This window comes from Mustela putorius, unplaced genomic scaffold (assembly GCF_011764305.1).
Source record: "Mustela putorius furo isolate JIRA1106 unplaced genomic scaffold, ASM1176430v1.1 tig00003985_pilon_pilon_pilon, whole genome shotgun sequence".
Classification (NCBI taxonomy): domain Eukaryota; kingdom Metazoa; phylum Chordata; class Mammalia; order Carnivora; family Mustelidae; genus Mustela; species Mustela putorius.
In genome coordinates this window covers 163,978-184,324 of record NW_025422125.1, presented here as the reverse complement: position 1 = coordinate 184,324, position 20,347 = coordinate 163,978, and positions in this window count along the sequence as shown.

Genomic DNA, 20,347 nt, shown 5'->3' with positions numbered 1-20,347 from the left:
TTCTTCTTTGAAAGTTTGGTAGAATTCCCCAGGGAATCCATCAGGTCCTGGGCCACTGCTTCAATCTCATTACTAGATATCAGTCTATTCAGTTTGTCAGTTTCTTCCTGGTTCAATTTTTGGAGTTTATAGTTTTCCAGGAATGCATCCACTTCATCTAGGTTGCTTAGCTTATTGGAACACAACTGTTGATAATAGCTTCTGATGATTGTTTCCACTTCCTGGCTGTTAGTTGTGATCGCTCCCTTTTCATTTATAATTTTATTAATATGGGCTTTCTCTCTTTTCTTTTGGATTAGTGTGGCCAATGGTTGATTGATCTTATTGATTCTTTCAAAAAACTAGCTTCTAGTTTCATTGATACATTCTACTGTATCTCTGGTTTCTACATCACTGATCTCTGCTCTAATCTTGTTTATTTCCTTTCTTATGTGTGGAGTTGGTTTAATTTATTTTTGATTCTCCAGTTCTTTAAGGTGTAGAGACAGCTGCTGTATTCAGGATTTTTCCATTTTTTTGAGGGAGCCTTGGATGGCTATGTATTTCTCCCTTAGGACCACCTTTGCTGTATCCCATATGCTTTTGGACTGAAGTGTCTTCATTGTCATTGATTTCCATGAATTGTTTCAGTTCTTCTTTGATCTCCTGGTAGATCCAACCATTCTTAAGCAAGGTGGACTTTAGCTTCCAGGTGTTTAGTTCCTTCTGAACTTTTCCTTGTGATTGAGCACCAGTTTCAAAGCATTGTGATCTGAGAATATGCAGGGAATAATCTCAGTCTTTTGGTATCAGCTGAGTCCTGATTTGTGACCCAGTATGTGGTCTATTCTGGAGAGGGTTCCATGTGCACTTGAGAAGAATGAGTATTCTGTTGTTTTAAGGTGGAATGTTCTGTGTATATCTATGAGGTCCATCTGGTCCAATGTTTCATTCAATGTTCTTGTTTCTTTATTGATTTTCTGCTTTGATGATCTGTCTATTTCTGAGAGAGGCATGTTAAGATCTCCTACTATTAATGTATTCATATCTATATGATTCTTTATCTTGATTAACAGTTTTCTTATGTAATTGAATGCTCCCATATTGCTATGCTCCCAATTGTTATAACATCTTGGTGGACAGTTCCTTTAAGAATGATGTAGTGTCCTTCTGTATCTTTGAGACAGATATTTTCTGTATCGCAGTCTTTAGTTTAAAATATACTTCATCTGATATGAGAATCACTAACTCGACCTTCTTTTGAGGTGTATTGGCATGAAATATGCTAATCCATCCCGTCACTTTCAGTCTGGGTGTATCTTTAGGTTAAAAATGGGTCTCTTTTAGACAACATATAGATGGGTCCTCTCATTTTATCCAAATGCAACCTGTTTTATGGGTGCATTTAGGCCATTCACATTGAGAGTGATTATTGATAGATACATTTTTCTTTTAGCAGCATTTTAATTAATTTTTTTATTTTTTATAAACATATATTTTTATCCCCAGGGGTACAGGTCTGTGAATCACCAGGTTTACACACTTCACAGCACTCACCAAAGCACATACCCTCCCCAATGTCCATAATGCCACCCCCTTCTCCCAAACCCCCTCCCCCCGGCAACCCTCAGTTTGTTTTGTGAGATTAAGAGTCACTTATGGTTTGTCTCCCTCCCAATCCCATCTTGTTTCATTGATTCTTCTCCTACCCACTTAAGCCCCCATGTTGCATCACTACTTCCTCATATTAGGGAGATCATATGATAGTTGTCTTTGCCGGCTTGACTTATTTCGCTAAGCATGATACGCTCTAGTTCCATCCATGTTGTCGCAAATGGCAAGATTTCATTTCTTCTGATGGCTGCATAGTATTCCATTGTGTATATATACCACATCTTCTTGATCCATTCATCTGTTGATGGACATCTAGGTTCTTTCCATAGTTTGGCTATTGTGGACATTGCTGCTATAAACTTTCGGGTGCACGTGCCCCTTTGGATCACTACATTTGTATCTTTAGGGTAAATACCCAATAGTGCAATTGCTGGGTCATAGGGCAGTTCTATTTTCAACATTTTGAGGAACCTCCAGGCTGTTTTCCAGAGTGGCTGCACCAGCTTGCATTCCCACCAACAGAGTAGGAGGGTTCCCCTTTCTCCGCATCCTCGCCAGCATCTGTCATTTCCTGACTTGTTGATTTTAGCCATTCTGACTGGTGTGAGGTGATATTTCATTGTGGTTTTGATTTGTATTTCCCTGATGCCAAGTGATATGGAGCACTTTTTCATGTGTCTGTTGGCCATCTGGATGTCTTCTTTGCAGAAATGTCTGTTCATGTCCTCTGCCCATTTCTTGATTGGATTCTTTGTTCTTTGGGTGTTGAGTTTGCTAAGTTCTTTATAGATTCTGGACACTAGTCCTTTATCTGATATGTCGTTTGCAAATATCTTCTCCCATTCTGTCAGTTGTCTTTGATTTTGTTAACTGTTTCCTTTGCTGTGCAAAAGCTTTTGATCTTGATGAAATCCCAATAGTTCATTTTTTCCCTTGCTTCTCTTGCCTTTGGCGTTGTTCCTAGGAAGATGTTGCTGTGGCTGAGGTCGAAGAGGTTGCTGCCTGTGTTCTCCTCAAGGATTTTGATGGATTCCTTTCGCACATTAAGGTCCTTCATCCATTTTGAGTCGATTTTTGTGTTTGGTGTAAGGAAATGGTCCAATTTCATTTTTCTGCATGTGGCTGTCCAATTTTCCCAGCACCATTTATTGAAGAGGCTGTCTTTTTTCCATTGGACATTCTTTCCTGCTTTGTTGAACATTAGTTGACCATAGAGTTGAGGGTCTATTTCTGGGCTCTCTATTCTGTTCCATTGATCTATGTGTCTGTTTTTGTGCCAGTACTATGCTGTCTTGATGATGGCAGCTTCGTAATAGAGCTTGAAGTCCGGAATTGTGATGCCACCAACGTTGGCTTTCTTTTTCAATATCCCTTTGGCTATTCGAGGTCTTTTCTGGTTCCATATAAATTTTAGCATTATTTGTTCCATTTCTTTGAAAAAGATGGATGGTACTTTGATAGGAATTGCATTAAATGTGTAGATTGCTTTAGGTAGCATAGGCATTTTCACAATATTTATTCTTCCAATCCAGGAGCATGGAACATTTTTCCATTTCTTTGTGTCTTCGTCAATTTCTTTCATGAGTGCTTTATAGTTTTCTGAGTATAGATTCTGTGTCTCTTTGGTTAGGTTTACTCCTAGGTATCTTATGGTTTTGGGTGCAATTGTAAATGGATTGACTCCTTAATTTCTCTTTCTTCTGTCTTGCTGTTGTTGTAGAGAAATGCAACTGATTTTGTGCATTGATTTTATATCCTGACACTTTACTGAATTCCTTTATAAGTTCTAGCAGTTGATAGATACATTTTTATTGACAACTTTGAAGTCTTTCTTTCTTTAGACTGTCTGTATATTTCTGTTCAATGCTATTCTTAGAATTTTTCCTCTTTTATAGAACCCCCCTTCATATTTCTGCAGTGTCAGCTTGGTGGTTGCATAGTCTTTTAAGCCTTGCCAGACTTGGAAACTGGCATTTATTTTTTGAATGTCAGTCTTGATGGATAAAGTATTCTTGGCTGCACGTTCTTCTTATTTAGTGCCCTAAATATATCTTGCCAGACCTTTCTGGCTTGCCAGGTCTCTGTGGACAGGTCTGATGTTATTCTGATGGGCTTTCGTCTGTAAGTAAGAAGCCTCTTTGTCCTAGCGGCTTTCAAGAGATTGTATCTACAGTTATGATTCCTCAATTTGACTATCAGGTGCCTTGATATTTTTCTGGAATCTATAATCTTGGGTGGAGACCATTCCGCCTCTAGTACATGAACCCTTGTTCCATTCGTGAGATTGGGAGAATTTTCATGAAGAACTTGTTCCACTATACCTTCTAGACTTCTTTCTTTCTCTTCCCCTTCAGGGATCCAATAATTCTGATGTTGGAACGTTTCATGGCATCATTATTTTCCAAAATTCTGTTTCGTGACTTCTAAGCTGTTTGTTCCAGTCTTCCTCCTGATCCATTCTCTTTGTTTGTCCTCCAGTTCACTAATTCTATCTTCTGTCTCAGTTACCTTAGCTTTGAGAGAATTTAGATTAGATTGGAACTCACTGAGAGCATTGTAAACCTCAGCCCTGGTGGCTTTCAATTCATCCCTAACATTGTGAACATCATCCCTGGTGGCTTTCAGTTCTGCTCTAATCAATTCCATTTGGTCATTGATGGCTTTCTCCAATTGATAGCTATTGCCTGGATAATTTTTAGCCTGAATTCTCTTTGTGACATATGGTCTATGTTGATAGCCATTAGCTCTGTTGCAGAAGGCCCATCCTCTGTATTTTTCTTCTGTTGGGCCTTCTTTCTCCTAGTCATTTTGTTGAGAAATGACTGAACATATGTAGCTGGATTTATCAACCATGGTGCAGTCAAGGTACACCCTGGAACGCTTCTGAGCAATCAGGATTCCCCACCCAAACAGGAGAAAAAAGAAAAGAAAAAAAATAATAGAGAGAGAGACAGGAAAAAAGGAGATAAAATGGAAGTTTCAGCCCAAATGGGCCCAAAGGTAAGATTTATGAAGTATACCAACAAAAACAGAAAAACAAAAAGACTGATAAAAGTATATGAGAAGAAAAAATATATATACATATATTTGCATACACACACACACACACACACACATATATATATATATATATATATATATATATATATACACACAAATAAAAGGAGGAAGCACGTCAAGAAGAAACCCAAGTATAAGATTTATATACTATCAGGACAAACACAAATATACAGAAACACTGGTGGAGGAAAAAGATTTGAGAGTGGTTTTAAATTTTCAGTGTGGGCGAGGAAGTTTGTTTTGGTTCTTCCTGGATATATCTTGATATCTTTGTTAAAGGAGTCAACTTTCCTAAGATAAAGGGGGATTAAAAATTTGTTTACCTATAGGGGTAGCATAGATTTGGGAAAGGGGATTACCTTGAAATTTAACTCTATATGAATATTAGAAAATAAAAATAAAAAAGGAATAAACTAGACTAAACTAAACTAAAATTTTAAAAAAAATTATAAAATAGAAATGCAAAAGAAAAACACAGGTGTATTTATAAGAAAGTTCAGGTTAGAAGGTTATTATGTAATTTGATGTACTGGACAGCTCACCATGCTGGTAAATAGGTTAAAAAATTATCTATATAAAAAAAAATGAACCAGAATAGTGTGAACGAGTTAAAAATAAAAGTTGTCCTATGAAGTAGTGGTGGTTGTTCTCTTGTAGTCTTTATTTTGTTTTTCTTTTCTTGTTGGTTTTCTGGGGGAGGGGCCTGCCACGTGGGTTTTCAGTCAATGATGTTCCCTGAGTTAAGTCCTCCTGCCCTTCTCAAGGGGTTGGGCTCTCAGGAAAGCGGTTTTTTGGGCTTTTGTTCTCTGGAGGTTTTTATGTTTGTTCACTTTTTTTTTTCTCTCGCCTTGACCGCTGTGTATGGTTTTTGTAGGTTTAGAGGAGAGCAAACTCCACCCTGACCTCCCTTTCGAGAGAAGCCTCAGTCCGCTCCCCTGTGGGTGCTTCAGAGCCCATACAAATTCCCCCTTGGCCACTGGCAGATCAAGTTCCACGTTGTGGTCCCTGGGGATGCAGGATCTACTGCTTGTACCCAAAAGCATGACATCGATGGCTGTCTGGTCAGCTCCAGACCGCCATAGAGGTTCCAAGCAGCCATCGCACACTGAGATTTTCCTGCTGACCTGGGCTGGGAGTGCCTGGTCTTTCTGGGTCTAAGAGCGTCTGGCTTGCGCACACCTCTTTCAGGGGAGGGTGTGGGTCGCGTGCTTGTCTCAGGCTCTAATAACAGGGCACGGGTTTGAGAGCACCAGGCTGGGCCTTCACGCACCTCTCTCAGGGGAGGGTTTGGGGCGCGCGTGCATCTCAGGCTCTGGTAGAGTGGCGCACATCTACGAGCACTGGGCTGGGCCTTTGTGCATCTCTCGTAGGGGAGAGTTATGGGTGCGAGTGTCTCAGGCTCTTTAGCAGGGCTCAGCATTCTGCCATCTGGCGAAGCTCCCAGCCCCTCACAGGAGCTGGACCCCACACATTCTCGGGTGCGCTGGCACCTCAGGGACCAAGACCTGGTTTCTCTGCCGCACTCTCTATGGACAGCACCAGGGGAGGCTCTCCTGGGTCCAGGGACTTAAGCCCCTATCCCTAGCCACCCCAATTCTCACAATTCCCCCCTCCTCCATGATCCTTTGCTCTTTTTGAGTGCTTTCAACCAGTCTCCAAGTTAATGCTGGTCCCCAGATGCAGGGCACTCTCATATTAGGGGTATTACTTTCCAATTAATCGCCTCTGGTGGCTCCCCCCCCCTTTTGTTTATCTTTTGATATCAGTCCGACATTCCCACTCCACTTTACCTGCCCACTGGCATCTTCTGCCCCTGTAGAGATCCAGACGTGAACAATTCTGATCTCAACCTGATTTCAGGGGTGATCAGAGTTCTTTGGTTGGTAATCAGCTCACTTTAGGGTACAGGTTGAAACAGCAACTCCTCCTACTTCCCTGCCATCTTGTTTCCATCCTGTTCTATTTTTTTAAATCTATATGTCCATTTTAAGATCAGTACCATTCTGTTTTAATTACTACTGTTTAGTAACATAACTTGAAATCTGGAACTGTGATACCTCCAGTTTTGCTTTTCTTTTTCAGCATCACTTTGACTATTCTAGATCTTGTATGGGTCCATACAAATTTTATGACTGTTTGTTCTAGTTCTGTAAAAAATGCTGTTGCTTTTTCATAGGGATTATTTTTCATAGGGATTATTTTGAATGTATATATTGCTTTTGGTGGTATGAACATTTAAAAAATATTATAACTCATGACCATGTAATATCTTTCCATTTCTTTGTGTCCTCTTGAAGTTCCTTCATCAGTATTTTGTAGTCTTTGGAGTACAAGTCTTTCACCTCTTTGGCTATATTTATGCTTAGATATTTTATTGGTTTTGGTTCAATTGTTAATAGGATTTTTTTCTTAATTTCATTTTCGTCTACTTCATTATTAGTGCATAGGAATGCAACAGATTGCTCTACTTTAATTTTTTTAAAATTTTTATTAACATATAATGTATTATTTGTTTCAGGAATACAGGTATGTGATTCATCAGTCTTACACAATTCACAGCACTTACCATTGTGCATACCCTCCCCAATGTCTATCAACCAGCCATCCCAACCCTCCCATCCCCCTACACTCTAGCAAACATCAATTTGTTTCATGAGATTAAGAATCTCTTATTGTTTTTCTCCCTCTCTGGTTTTGTGTTGTTTCATTTTTTCCTCCCTTTCAAATTCTTCATGTAAGTGAGGTCATATGATAATTGTCTTTTTCTGACTGACTTATTTCACTTAGCATAATATCCTCTAGTTCCATCCACATCATTGCAAATGGCAAGACTTTGTTTCTTTTTTGATGGCTGCAAAATATTCATATATATGCATATATATGAATATGTGAAAATATATATGAATATTTGTATATATGAACACATATACAAATATACACATATGAATATATTTGTGTATATATATATATATATATATATATATATATATAATCTCATACCTTTATCCATTGACCTGATGGAAATTTAGGCTCTTTCCATAGTTTGGCTATTGTGGACATTGCTGCTATAAACATTGGTGTGCACATGTCCCTTTGGAAAACTAAAAATGCGTCTTTGAGGTAAATGCCCAGTAGTGCAATTGCTGGGTCATAGAACTCTATTTTCAACTTTTTGAAGAACCTCCATACTGTTTTACAGAGCAGTTGCACCAGCTTGCATTTCCAACAACAGTGTAGGAGGGTTTCCCTTTCTCCACATCCTCAAAAACACCTGTCATTTCCTGACTTGCTTATTTTAGCCATTCGAACTGGTGGTATCTTAATGTGGTTTTGATTTGTATTTTCCTGATGCCAAGAGATTCTGAGCATTTTTTTAATGGTCTGTTGATCATTTGGATGTCTTTTTTTTTTTTAATTTTTTATTTTTGATAAACATATATTTTTATCCCCAGGGGTACAGGTCTGTGAATCACCAGGTTTACACACTTCACAGCACTCACCAAATCACATACCCTCCCCAATGTCCATAATCCCACCCCCTTCGCCCAAACCCCCTCCCCCCGGCAACCCTCAGTTTGTTTTGTGAGATTAAGAGTCACTTATGGTTTGTCTCCCTCCCAATCCCATCTTGTTTCATTTATTCTTCTTCTACCCACTTAAGCCTCCATGTTGTATCACCACTTCCTCATATCAGGGAGATCATATGATAGTTGTCTTTCTCTGCTTGACTTATTTCGCTAAGCATGATACGCTCTAGTTCCATCCACGTTGTTGCAAATGGCAAGATTTCATTTCTTTTGATGGCTGCATAGTATTCCATTGTGTATATATACCACATCTTCTTGATCCATTCATCTGTTGATGGACATCTAGGTTCTTTCCATAGTTTGGCTATTGTGGACATTGCTGCTATAAACATTCGGGTGCATGTGCCCCTTTGGATCACTACATTTGTATCTTTAGGGTAAATACCCAATAGTGCAATTGCTGGGTCATAGGGCAGTTCTATTTTCAACATTTTGAGGAACCTCCATGCTGTTTTGCAGAGTGGCTGCACCAGCTTGCATTCCCACCAACAGTGTAGGAGGGTTCCCCTTTCTCCGCATCCTCGCCAGCATCTGTCATTTCCTGACTTGTTGATTTTAGCCATTCTGACTGGTGTGAGGTGATATCTCATTGTGGTTTTGATTTGTATTTCCCTGATGCCGAGTGATATGGAGCACTTTTTCAATTGTCTGTTCGCCATCTGGATGTCTTCTTTGCAGAAATGTCTGTTCATGTCCTCTGCCCATTTCTTGATTGGATTCTTTGATCTTTGGGTGTTGAGTTTGCTAAGTTCTTTATAGATTCTGGACACTAGTCCTTTATCTGATATGTCGTTTGCAAATATCTTCTCCCATTCTGTCAGTTGTCTTTTGATTTTGTTAACTGTTTCCTTTGCTGTGCAAAAGCTTTTGATCTTGATGAAATCCCAGTAGTTCATTTTTTCCCTAGCTTCCCTTGCCTTTTGCGTTGTTCCTAGGAAGATGTTGCTGCGGCAGAGGTCGAAGAGGTTGCTGCCCGTGTTCTCCTCAAGGATTTTGATGGATTCCTTTCGTACATTGAGGTCCTTCATCCATTTTGAGTCTATTTTTGTGTGTGGTGTAAGGAAATGGTCCAATTTCATTTTTCTGCATGTGGATGTCCAGTTTTCCCAGCACCATTTATTGAAGAGGCTGTCTTTTTTCCATTGGACATTCTTTCCTGCTTTGTCGAAGATTAGTTGACCATAGATTTGAGGGTCTATTTCTGGGCTCTCTATTCTGTTCCATTGATCTATGTGTCTGTTTTTGTGCCAGTACCATGCTGTCTTGATGATGACAGCTTTGTAATAGAGCCTGAAGTCCGGAATTGTGATGCCACCAACGTTGGCTTTCTTTTTCAATATCCCTTTGGCTATTCGAGGTCTTTTCTGGTTCCATATAAATTTTAGCATTATTTGTTCCATTTCTTTGAAAAAGATGGATGGTACTTTGATAGGAATTGCATTAAATGTGTAGACTGCTTTAGGTAGCATAGACATTTTCACAATATTTATTCTTCCAATCCAGGAGCATGGAACATTTTTCCATTTCTTTGTGTCTTCCTCAATTTCTTTCATGAGTACTTTATAGTTTTCTGAGTATAGATTCTGTGTCTCTTTGGTTAGATTTATTCCTAGGTATCTTATGGATTTGGATGCAATTGTAAATGGGATTGACTCCTTAATATCTCTTTCTTCTGTCTTGCTGTTGGTGTAGAGAAATGCAACTGATTTCTGTGCATTAATTTTATATCCTGACACTTTACTGAATTCCTGTATAAGTTCTAGCAGTTTTGGAGTGGAGTCTTTTGGGTTTTCCACATATAGTATCATATCATCTGTGAAGAGTGATAATTTGACTTCTTCTTTGCCGATTTGGATGCCTTTAATTTCCTTTTGTTGTCTGATTTCTGAGGCTAGGACCTCTAGTACGATGTTGAATAGCAGTGGTGATAATGGACATCCCTGCCGTGTTCCTGACCTTAGCGGAAAAGCTTTCAGTTTTTCTCCATTGAGAATGATATTTGTGGTGGGTTTTTCATAGATGGCTTTGATGATATTGAGGTATGTGCCCTCTATCCCTACACTTTGAATAGTTTTGATCAGGAAGGGATGTTGTACTTTGTCAAATGCTTTTTCAGCATCTATTGAGAGTATCATATGGTGCTTGTTCTTTCTTTTATTGATGTGTTGTATCACATTGACTGATTTGCGGATGTTGAACCAACCTTGCAGCCCTGGAATAAATCCCACTTGGTCGTGGTGAATAATCCTTTTAATGTACTGTTGAATCCTATTGGCTAGTATTTTGGTGAGTATTTTCGCATCTGTGTTCATCAAGGATATCGGTCTATAGCTCTCTTTTTTGGTGGGATCCTTGTCTGTTTTTGGGATCAAGGTGATGCTGGCCTCATAAAATGAGTTTGGAAGTTTTCCTTCCACTTCTATTTTTTGGAACAGTTTCAGGAGAATAGGAATTAGTTCTTCTTTAAATGTTTGGTAGAATTCCCCCGGGAAGCCGTCTGGCCCTGGGCTTTTGTTTGTTTGGAGATTTTTAATGACTGTTTCAATCTCCTTACTGGTTATGGGTCTGTTCAGGCTTTCTATTTCTTCCTGGCTCAGTTGTGGTAGTTTATATGTTTCTAGGAATGCATCCATTTCTTCCAGATTGTCAAATTTATTTCCGGAGAGTTGCTCATAGTATGTTCTTATAGTAGTTTGTATTTCTTTGGTGTTAGTTGTGATCTCTCCTCTTTCATTCATGATTTTATTTATTTGGGTCCTTTCTCTTTTCTTTTTGATATGTCGGGCCAGGGGTTTATCAATTTTATTAATTCTTTCAAAGAACCAGCTCCTAGTTTCGTTGATTTGTTCTATTGTTTTTTTGGTTTCTATTTCATTGATTTCTGCTCTGATCTTTATGATTTGTCTTCTCCTGCTGGGCTTAGGGTTTCTTTCTTGTTCTTTCTCCAGCTCCTTGAGGTGTAGAGTTAGGTTGTGTACCTGAGACCCTTCTTGTTTCTGGAGAAAGGCTTGTAGCGCTATATATTTTCCTCTCAGGACTGCCTTTGTTGTGTCCCACAGATTTTAAACTGTTGTATTGTCATTATCATTTGTTTCCATGATTTTTTTCAATTCTTCTTTAATTTCCCGGTTGACCCATTCATTCTTTAGAAGGATACTGTTTAGTCTCCATGTATTTGGGTTCTTTCCAAACTTCCTTTTGTGGTTGAGTTCTAGCTTTAGAGCATTGTGGTCTGAAAATATGCAGGGAATGATCCCAATCTTTTGATACCGGTTGAGTCCTGATTTAGGACCGAGGATGTGATCTATTCTGGAGAATGTTCCATGTGCACTAGAGAAGAATGTGTATTCTGTTGCTTTGGGATGAAATATTCTGTATGTATCTGTGATGTCCATCTGGTCCAGTGTGTCATTTAAGGCCTTTATTTCCTTGCTGATGTTTTGCTTGGATGACCTGTCCATTTCAGTGAGGGGAGTGTTAAAGTCCCCTACTATTATTGTATTATTGTTGATGTGTTTCTTTGATTTTGTTATTAATTGGTTTATATAGTTGGCTGCTCCCACATTGGGGGCATAGACATTTAAAATTGTTAAATCTTCTTGTTGGACAGACCCTTTGAGTATGATATTGTGTCCTTCCTCATCTCTTATTATAGTCTTTGGCTTAAAATCTAATTGATCTGATATAAGGATTGCCACTCCTGCTTTCTTCTGATGTCCATTAGCATGGTAAATTCTTTTCCACCCCCTCACTTTAAATCTGGAGGTGTCTTCGGGGTTAAAATGTGTTTCTTGGAGGCAACATATAGATGGGTTTTGTTTTTTTATCCATTCTGATACCCTGTGTCTTTTGACAGGGGCATTTAGCCCATTAACATTCAGGGTAACTATTGAGAGATATGAATTTAGTGCCATTGTATTGCCTGTAAGGTGACTGTTACTGTATATGGTCTCTGTTCCTTTCTGATCTACCACTTGTAGGCTCTCTCTTTGCTTAGAGGACCCCTTTCAATATTTCCTGTAGAGCTGGTTTGGTATTTGCAAATTCTTTCAGTTGTTGTTTGTCCTGGAAGCTTTTAATCTCTCCTTCTATTTTCAATGATAGCCTAGCTGGATATAGTATTCTTGGCTGCATGTTTTTCTCGTTTAGTGCTCTGAAAATATCATGCCAGCTCTTTCTGGCCTGCCCGGTCTCTGTGGATAAGTCAGCTGCCAATCTAATATTTTTATCATTGTATGTTACAGACTTCTTTTCCCGGGCTGCTTTCAGGATTTTCTCTTTGTCATTGAGACTTGTAAATTTTACTATTAGGTGACGGGGTGTGGGCCTATTCTTATTGATTTTGAGGGGCATTCTCTGAACCTCCTGAATTTTTTGCTCGTTCCCTTTGCCATATTGGGGAAATTCTCCCCAATAATTCTCTCCAGTATACCTTCTGCTCCCCTCTCACTTTCTTCTTCTTCTGGAATCCCAATTATTCTAATGTTGTTTCGTCTTATGGTGTCACTTATCTCTCGAATTCTCCCCTCGTGGTCCAGTAGCTGTTTGTCCCTCTTTTGCTCATCTTCTTTATTCTCTGTCATTTGGTCTTCTATATCACTAATTCTTTCTTCTGCCTCATTTATCCTAGCAGTTAGAGCCTCCATTTTTGATTGCACCTCATTAATAGCTTTTTTGATTTCACCTTGGTTCGATTTTAGTTCTTTTATTTCTCCAGAAAGGGCTTTTATATCTCTCGAGAGGGTTTCTCTAATATCTTCCATGCCTTTTTCGAGCCCGGCTAGAACCTTGAGAATTGTCATTCTGAACTCTAGATCTGACATATTACCGATGTCTGTATTGATTAGGTCCCTAGCCTTCGGTACTGCCTCTTGTTCTTTTTTTTGTGTTGAATTTTTACGTCTTGTCATTTTGTCCAGATAAGACTAAATGAAGGGGCAAGTAAAATACTAAAAGGGTGGCAACAACCCCAGGAAAATATGCTTTAACCAAATTAGAAGAGATCCAAAATCGTGAGTGGGGAGAAAGGGGATAAAAAGAGGTTCAAAAAGGAAGAAAGAAAAAAAAAAAAAAAAAAAGAAAAAAAAAAAAAAAAAAAAGAAAAGAATTTTTAAAAAAAGAATACACCTAAGAAAAATGTAAAAAAAAAAAAAATATATATATTAGATAAACTAGTATAAAATCGTTAAAAAAAGAAAAAAAGGTAACAGTTAAAAAAAAATTTTACCCGAAGGCGAGAAAAAAAAAAATGAAAAAGAAAAAATTAAATTAACTGCAAGACTAAAAAAAATCACAGGAAAAAAGCCATGAGTTCCGTGCTTGGCTTTCTCCTCCTCTGGAATTCTGCTGCTCTCCTTGGTATTGAAACCGCACTCCTTCGTAGGTGAACTTGGTCTTGGCTGGATTTCTTGTTGATCTTCTGGGGGAGGGGCCTGTTGTAGTGATTCTCAAGTGTCTTTGCCCCAGGCGGAATTACACCGCCCTTACCCGGGGCCGGGGTGAGTAATCCACTCGGGTTTGCTTTCAGGAGCTTTTGTTCCCTGAGCGCTTTCCGTAGAGTTCCAGAGGACGGGAGTACAAATGGCGGCCTCCTGGTCTCTGGCCCGGAGGAGCCGAGAGCCCAGGGCCCCACTCCTCAGTGCGCGCTCAGAGAACCGCGCCCAGTTACTCCCGTCTGCCTGACCTCCGGCCGCGCTCCGCGCTCACCGAGCCTGCGACCGGTTCAAGGTAACACGGAGCTGTGAGCTTACTGTCGGCTCTGTCTCTGTAGCCAGCTTTCCCGTTCCAATACCCGCAAGCTCTGCGACACTCAGACACCCCCGATCCTTCTGTGACCCTGCGGGACCTGAGGCCACGCTGACCCCACGTGGGCTTCGCCCCGGTTTAGCCTCTGGAGCGATGTCCCTCAGCGGAACAGACTTTTAAAAGTCCTGATTTTGTGCACGGTTGCTCCGCCGCTTGCCAGGAGCCGGCCCCTCCCCCCGGGGTCTATCTTCCCGTCGCTTTGGATTCACTTCTCCGCCGGTCCTACCTTTCAGAAAGTGGTTGTTTTTCTGTTTCCAGAAATGCTGTTTTTCTTCTCTTCGATCTGCTGATGGATTTTCAGGTGTTTGCAATCTTTAGATAAGGTATCTAGTTGATCTCCGGCTAGCTGAAGCAGTCTCAGCTTGCTACTTCTCCCTGGATGTCTTTTTTATAGCAATGTCTGTTCATGTCTTCTGCCCATTTCTTGATGGAACTATTTGCTCTTTAGGTGTTGAGTTTGATAAGTTCTTTATAGATTTTGGATACTATCCCTTTATCTGATATGTTAATTCCAAATATCTTCTCCCATTCTATCAGTTGTCTTTTGGTTTCATTGGCTGTTTCCTTTGCTATGAAAAGTTCTTAATCTTGATGAAGTCCCAATAATTCCTTTTTGACCTTGCTTGCCTTGCCTTTGGCGATGTATCTAGGAAGAACTTGCTGCTGCTGAGGTCAAAGATGCTACTGCATATGTTCTCCTCAAGGATTTTGATGGATTTGTGTCTCATATTTAGGTCTTGCATCCATTTTGAGTGTATTTTTGTGTGTGGTGTAAGGAAATGGTCCAGTTTCATTCTTTTGCATGTGGCTGTTCAGTTTTCCCAATGCCATTTGTTGAAGAGACTTTTTTTGATGGGACATTCTTTCCTGCTCTTTTGAAGATTAGTTGACCATAGAGTTGACGGTCTGCTTCTGGGCTCTCTATTCTCTTTTGTTCCATTGATCAGTGCATCTGTTTTTGTGCCAGTACAATACTGTATTGACAGTGATAGCTTTATAATGGAATTTGAAGTCCAGAATTGTGACGTGACCAGCTTTAGTTTTCATTTTCAACATTCCTCTGGTTATTTGGGGTCTTTCCTGGTTCCTTACAAATTTTAGGATTATTTGTTCCATTTATTTGAAAAAACGTTGATAGCATTTTGATAGGGATTTCATTAAGTGGGTAGATTGCTCTAGGTAGCATAGACATTTTCACAATATTTGTTCTTCCAATCCATAAGCATGGAATGTTTTTCCATTTCCTTGTGTCTTCCTCAATCTCTTCCAAGAGTATTCTATAGTTTTCTGAGTACAGATTCTTGCCCCTTTGGTTGGATTTATTCCTAGGTATCTTATGGATTTGGGTGCCATTTTAAATGGGATTGACTCCTTAATTTCACTTTCTTCTGTCCTGCTGTTGGTGTATAGAAATGCAACCGATTTCTGTGCATTGATTTTATATTCTGACACTACTGAATTCCTGTATTAGTTCAAGCAGTTTTGGGGTGGAGTCTTTTGGCTTATCTGCATAAAGTGTCATATCATCTGCAAGGAGTAAGAGTTTGACTTCTTTGCCAATTCCTATTCCATTTATTTCTTTTTGTTGACTGATTGCTGAAGCTAGGACTTCTAGTACTATGTTGAATAGCAGTGGTGAAAGTGGACATCCCTGCTGTGTTCCTGACATTAGGGAAAAAGCTCTCAGTTTTTCCCCATTGAAATGATATTTTCTGTGGGTTTTTCATAGATGGCTTTTATGATATGGTGGTATGTACCCTTAATCCCTACATTGTGAGGTTATGATCAAGAAAGTACGCTGTACATCATCATTTTTTTTTTCTGAATCTATTGAGAGAATCCTGTGGTTCTTGTTCTTTCTTTTATTAATGTATTGTGTCACATTGATTGATTTGCAGATGTTGAGTTAAACTTGCAGCCCAGGGATAAGTCCCACTTGGTTGTGGTGAATAATCCTTTTAATGTATTGTTGGATCCTATTGGCTAGTATTTTGTGAATTTTTGCATCCATGTTTTTCAGGGATATTGGTCTGTAACCATCCTTTTTGATAGTGTATTTGTCTGATTTGTGGATTAAGGTAATGTTAGCCTCAAAAATGATTTTGGAGTTTTCCTTCCATTTCCAATTTTTGGAACAGTTTCTGGAGAATAGGAATTAATTCTTTAAATGTTTGGTAGAATTCCCCTGGGAAGCCATCTGGCCCAGGGCTTTTGTTTGAAAATTTTTAGTTGCTGCTTGAATTTCCTTACTGGTTATAGGTCTGTTCAGGTTTTCTATTTCTTTCTATTTCAGTTTTGGTAGCTTGTACATCTCCAGGAATACATCCATTTCTTGCAGATTGTCTAATTTGCTGACATATAATTTCTCATAAAATATTTTTATAATTGTTTGTAATCCTTTGATATTTTTTGTGATCCCTCCTCTCTTATTTGTGATTTTATTAATTTGGGTCCTTTATTTCTTTCTCTCTCTCTCTTTTGATAAGTCTGGACAGGGGCTTATCAATCTTATTAATTCTTTCATTTCTGCTCTGATATTTATTATTTCTATTTGCCTGCCGGGTTTAGGCTTTATTTGCTGTCCTTTCCCCAGCTCCTTTAGGCATAGGGTTAGGTTGTGTTTTTGAAAATGTTCTTGTTTCCTGAGGAAGGCTTGTATTGTTATATACATTCCTCTTAGGACGACCTTTGCAGCATCCAAAGATTTTGAACAATTATGTTTTCATTTTCATTTGTTTCCATGAATTTTTAAAATTCTTCTTTAATTTCCTGGTTGGCCCATTCATTCTTTAGTATAACACTTTTTAGCCTCCATGTATTTGAGTTATTTCCAAGTTTCCTATTGTGATTGAGTTCTAGTTTCAAACAATTGGGGCCTGAAAATATTCAGGGAATGATCCCAATCTTTTGGTACCAGTTGAGACCTGATTGGGGAATCAAATCTTGTAACCTTATAACCCAGGATGTGATCTCTTCTGAAGAATGTTCCATGTGCACCAGAGAAGAATGTGTATTTTGTTCCTTTGGGATGGAATGTTCTGAATACATCTGTGATGTCCATCTGGTCCAGTGTGTCATTTAAAACTTTTGTTCCCTTGTTGATCTTTTACTTAGATGATCTGTCCTTTCCAGTGAGGGGGGTGTTAAGGTCCCCTACTACTATTGTATTATTGCCATGTGTTTCTTTGATTTTGTTATTAATTGGCTTATATAATTATATAATTATATCATGGGCTGCTCCCATATAAGGGTGTAGATATTTAAAATTGTTAGATCTTCTTATTGAACAGACCCTTTAAGTATAGTATGGTGTCCTTCATCTTCTCTTTTTTATAGTCTTTGATTTGAAATCTAATTTTTCTGATATAGGGATTGCCACCCCAGATTTCTTTTGATGTCCATTAGCATGGTAAATGGTTTTCCACCCCTTCACTTTAAATCTGGAGGTGTTTTGGGCCTAAAATGAGTCTTTTGAAGACAGCATATTAGTGAGTCTTATTTTATTTGATTGTTTGTTTGTTTTTATCCATTTAATACCATGTTTCCTCTGATTGGGTCATTTAGTCCATTTGCATTTAGGGTAACTATTGAAAGATATAATGCTGGTGCCATTGTATTGCCTGTAAGGTGACTGTTATTGTATATTTTACCTATTCCTTTCTGGTCTGTTTTCTTGAGACTCTCTCTTTGCTTAAAGGACACCTTTCAATATTTACTCTCGGGCTGGTTGGGTGTTTTCAAATTTCTTCTAGTCTTTGTTTCTCCTGGAAGCTTTTTATCTCTCCTTTTATTTTCAATGAGAGCCTAGCTGGATATAGTATTCTTGGCTGCATATTTTTATTGTTTAGTACTCTGAATATATCATGCCAATCCTTTCTGGCTTGCCATGTCTCTGTGGATAGATCAGCTGCCAATCTATTATATTTATTTAAGATTTTATTTATTTATTTGATAGAGATTACAAGTAGTCAGAGAGGCAGGCAGGGAGAGAGAAGGAAGCAGGCTCCCCACCGAGCAGAGAGCCTGATGTGGGGCTTGATCCCAGGACCCTGAGACCATGACCTGAGCTGAAGGCAGAGACTTTAACCCACTGAGTCACCCAGGTGCCCCCCCCCAATATAATATTTTTATCATTGTAGGTTACAAACCTCTTGTCCTGAGCTGCTTTCAGGATTTTCTCTTTGTCTCTCAGGCTTTACCATTTTACTCTTAGATCACTGAATGTTGACCTATTTTTATTGAATTTTGGGGGGGGGGTTCTCTGTGCCTCCTGGACTTTGATGCCTGTTTCCTTCCCCAAATTAGGGAAGTTCTTGACTATAATTTTCCCTAATATACCTTTTGCCTCTATCTCTCTTTCTTCTTCTTCTGGGATCCCAGTTATTCTAATATTGTATCATCTTATGTTATCAATTATCTCTCAAATTCTGTCCTCATGATCTAGTAGTTGGTTAACTCTTTTTCTCAGCTTCTTTATTCTCCATCATTTTGTCTTCTATATCACTAATTCTCTCTTTTGCCTCATTTATCATAGCCATTAAAGCCTCCATTTTTTATTGCACCTCATTAATAGCCTTTTTGATTTTGACTTGTTTAGATTCGTTCTTTTATTTCTCAAGGAAGGGATTCTCTAATATCGTCTATGGTTTCTTTCTTTTCTTTTTTTTTTTTTTTCAAGCCCAGCAGTATCTTTATAATCATCATTCTGAACTTTAGTTCTGACATCTTACTAATGTCTGTATTAATTAGGTCCATGGCAGTTGGTACTGCCTCTTGTTCTTTTCTTTGAGATTAGTTTTCCATTTTGTCATTTTTTCCAGAAAAGAATTGATGAGTGAGAGAACAAAATGCTAAAAGCATAACAATGACACCAGAAAAGTATACACTAAACAAATCAGAAAAGACCTGAAACCAGGGGGAAAAGAAAGGGGGGGAAAAAAGAGAGAAAAAAGAATATGATCAGGCTGGTGAATAGAACAGAGCCTCACTCTAGATTTTGGGTGTATTTTCTCCTGTTAGATTAAACTGCCTCCCAAATTTTTAAAGACACACAGACACACACAAATACAAGTAAAAAAAAAAAAGAGAGAGAGAGATAGAATATGACGGTAAAGACGAAAATTTAAAAAATTAAAAAAAATCGATAAGATAAGAAGTTGGTTGAAAAAAGAAAGAAAAAGAGAGAGAGAGAAAGAGAGAGAGAATGTGACCAAACGGGTGAGTAGAACAAAGCCATACAATAGATTTAGGGTATATTTTGGTCTGTTAGAAGAAACCGTTTCCCAACATTTTAAAGAAATAAAAATTATAATACAAAAAAATAGGTTAGATACAATGCAGGGAGGGATTATGACAGTAAAAACAAAATTTCAAAAATATTTTTAAAAATTGCTAAGGTAAGTTGTTGGTTAAAATAGGAAAGAAGAAAAATTTTAAAAATGCAGAAAAAGAAAATTTAAAAAAGTTAACTTTGAAAGACTACAGAACCATGGGGAAAAAGCTTTGATTTCTATGTGCTGTATTCCCTACTGCTGGAGCTTTGCAGTTTTCATTGATCAGTATACTTGGTCTTGGCTGGATGTTCTTGCTGATCTGGGAGAGGTGCCTATTGCAGTGATTCTCAAATGTCTTTGCCCAAGGCGGAGCTGCTCTGCCCATTTCAGGCACCAGGCTTAGTAAGCTGCTCAGGTTTGCTTTAAGTAGCTTTTGTCCCCTGAAAGCTTTCTGTATAGTTTTAGAGGATGAGAATGAAAATGGCAGCTTCCCAATCTCCAGCCCAGGGGGAGAAGAGAACTTGGGGCCCCACTCCTTAGTGAGCCCTCAGATCAAAGCAGTCAGTCGCTCCTCTCTCCCTTGTCTCTTGTTGCTCTCCACAATCACCTGGCCTGTGACTGAGAATTTCTGTCTCTGGCATATGACTGCATTTGGAGTTTCCAAACCCAGCAGATTCCTGCAGTGTTCTCCCGTGCCACTCCTCCTGGGGGAGGAAAAGGAGTCTCCCTGGGTCTGTCAGTGGTTGGGTCCCTGCTCGAAGAGTACTGGCCCAACTGTGCTGCAGATAAAGGTTTATGGCAACCCTGAGCTGATATCCCACTCTTCAGCTCAGCCTTTGCATCTGGCTTCCACACTTTAATACATGGGAGCTCTGCCACACTCAGGCACTCCTGGTCTTTCTGTGGCCCTGAGTGTCGTGTCCTGAGACCACACTCTCCCAGTGAGGTTTCCAACCCCAACTTAGTCACTGGAGTGACATTCTTCAGTGGAGCAGAATTCTAAAAGTTCTGATTTTGTGCTCCACTGCT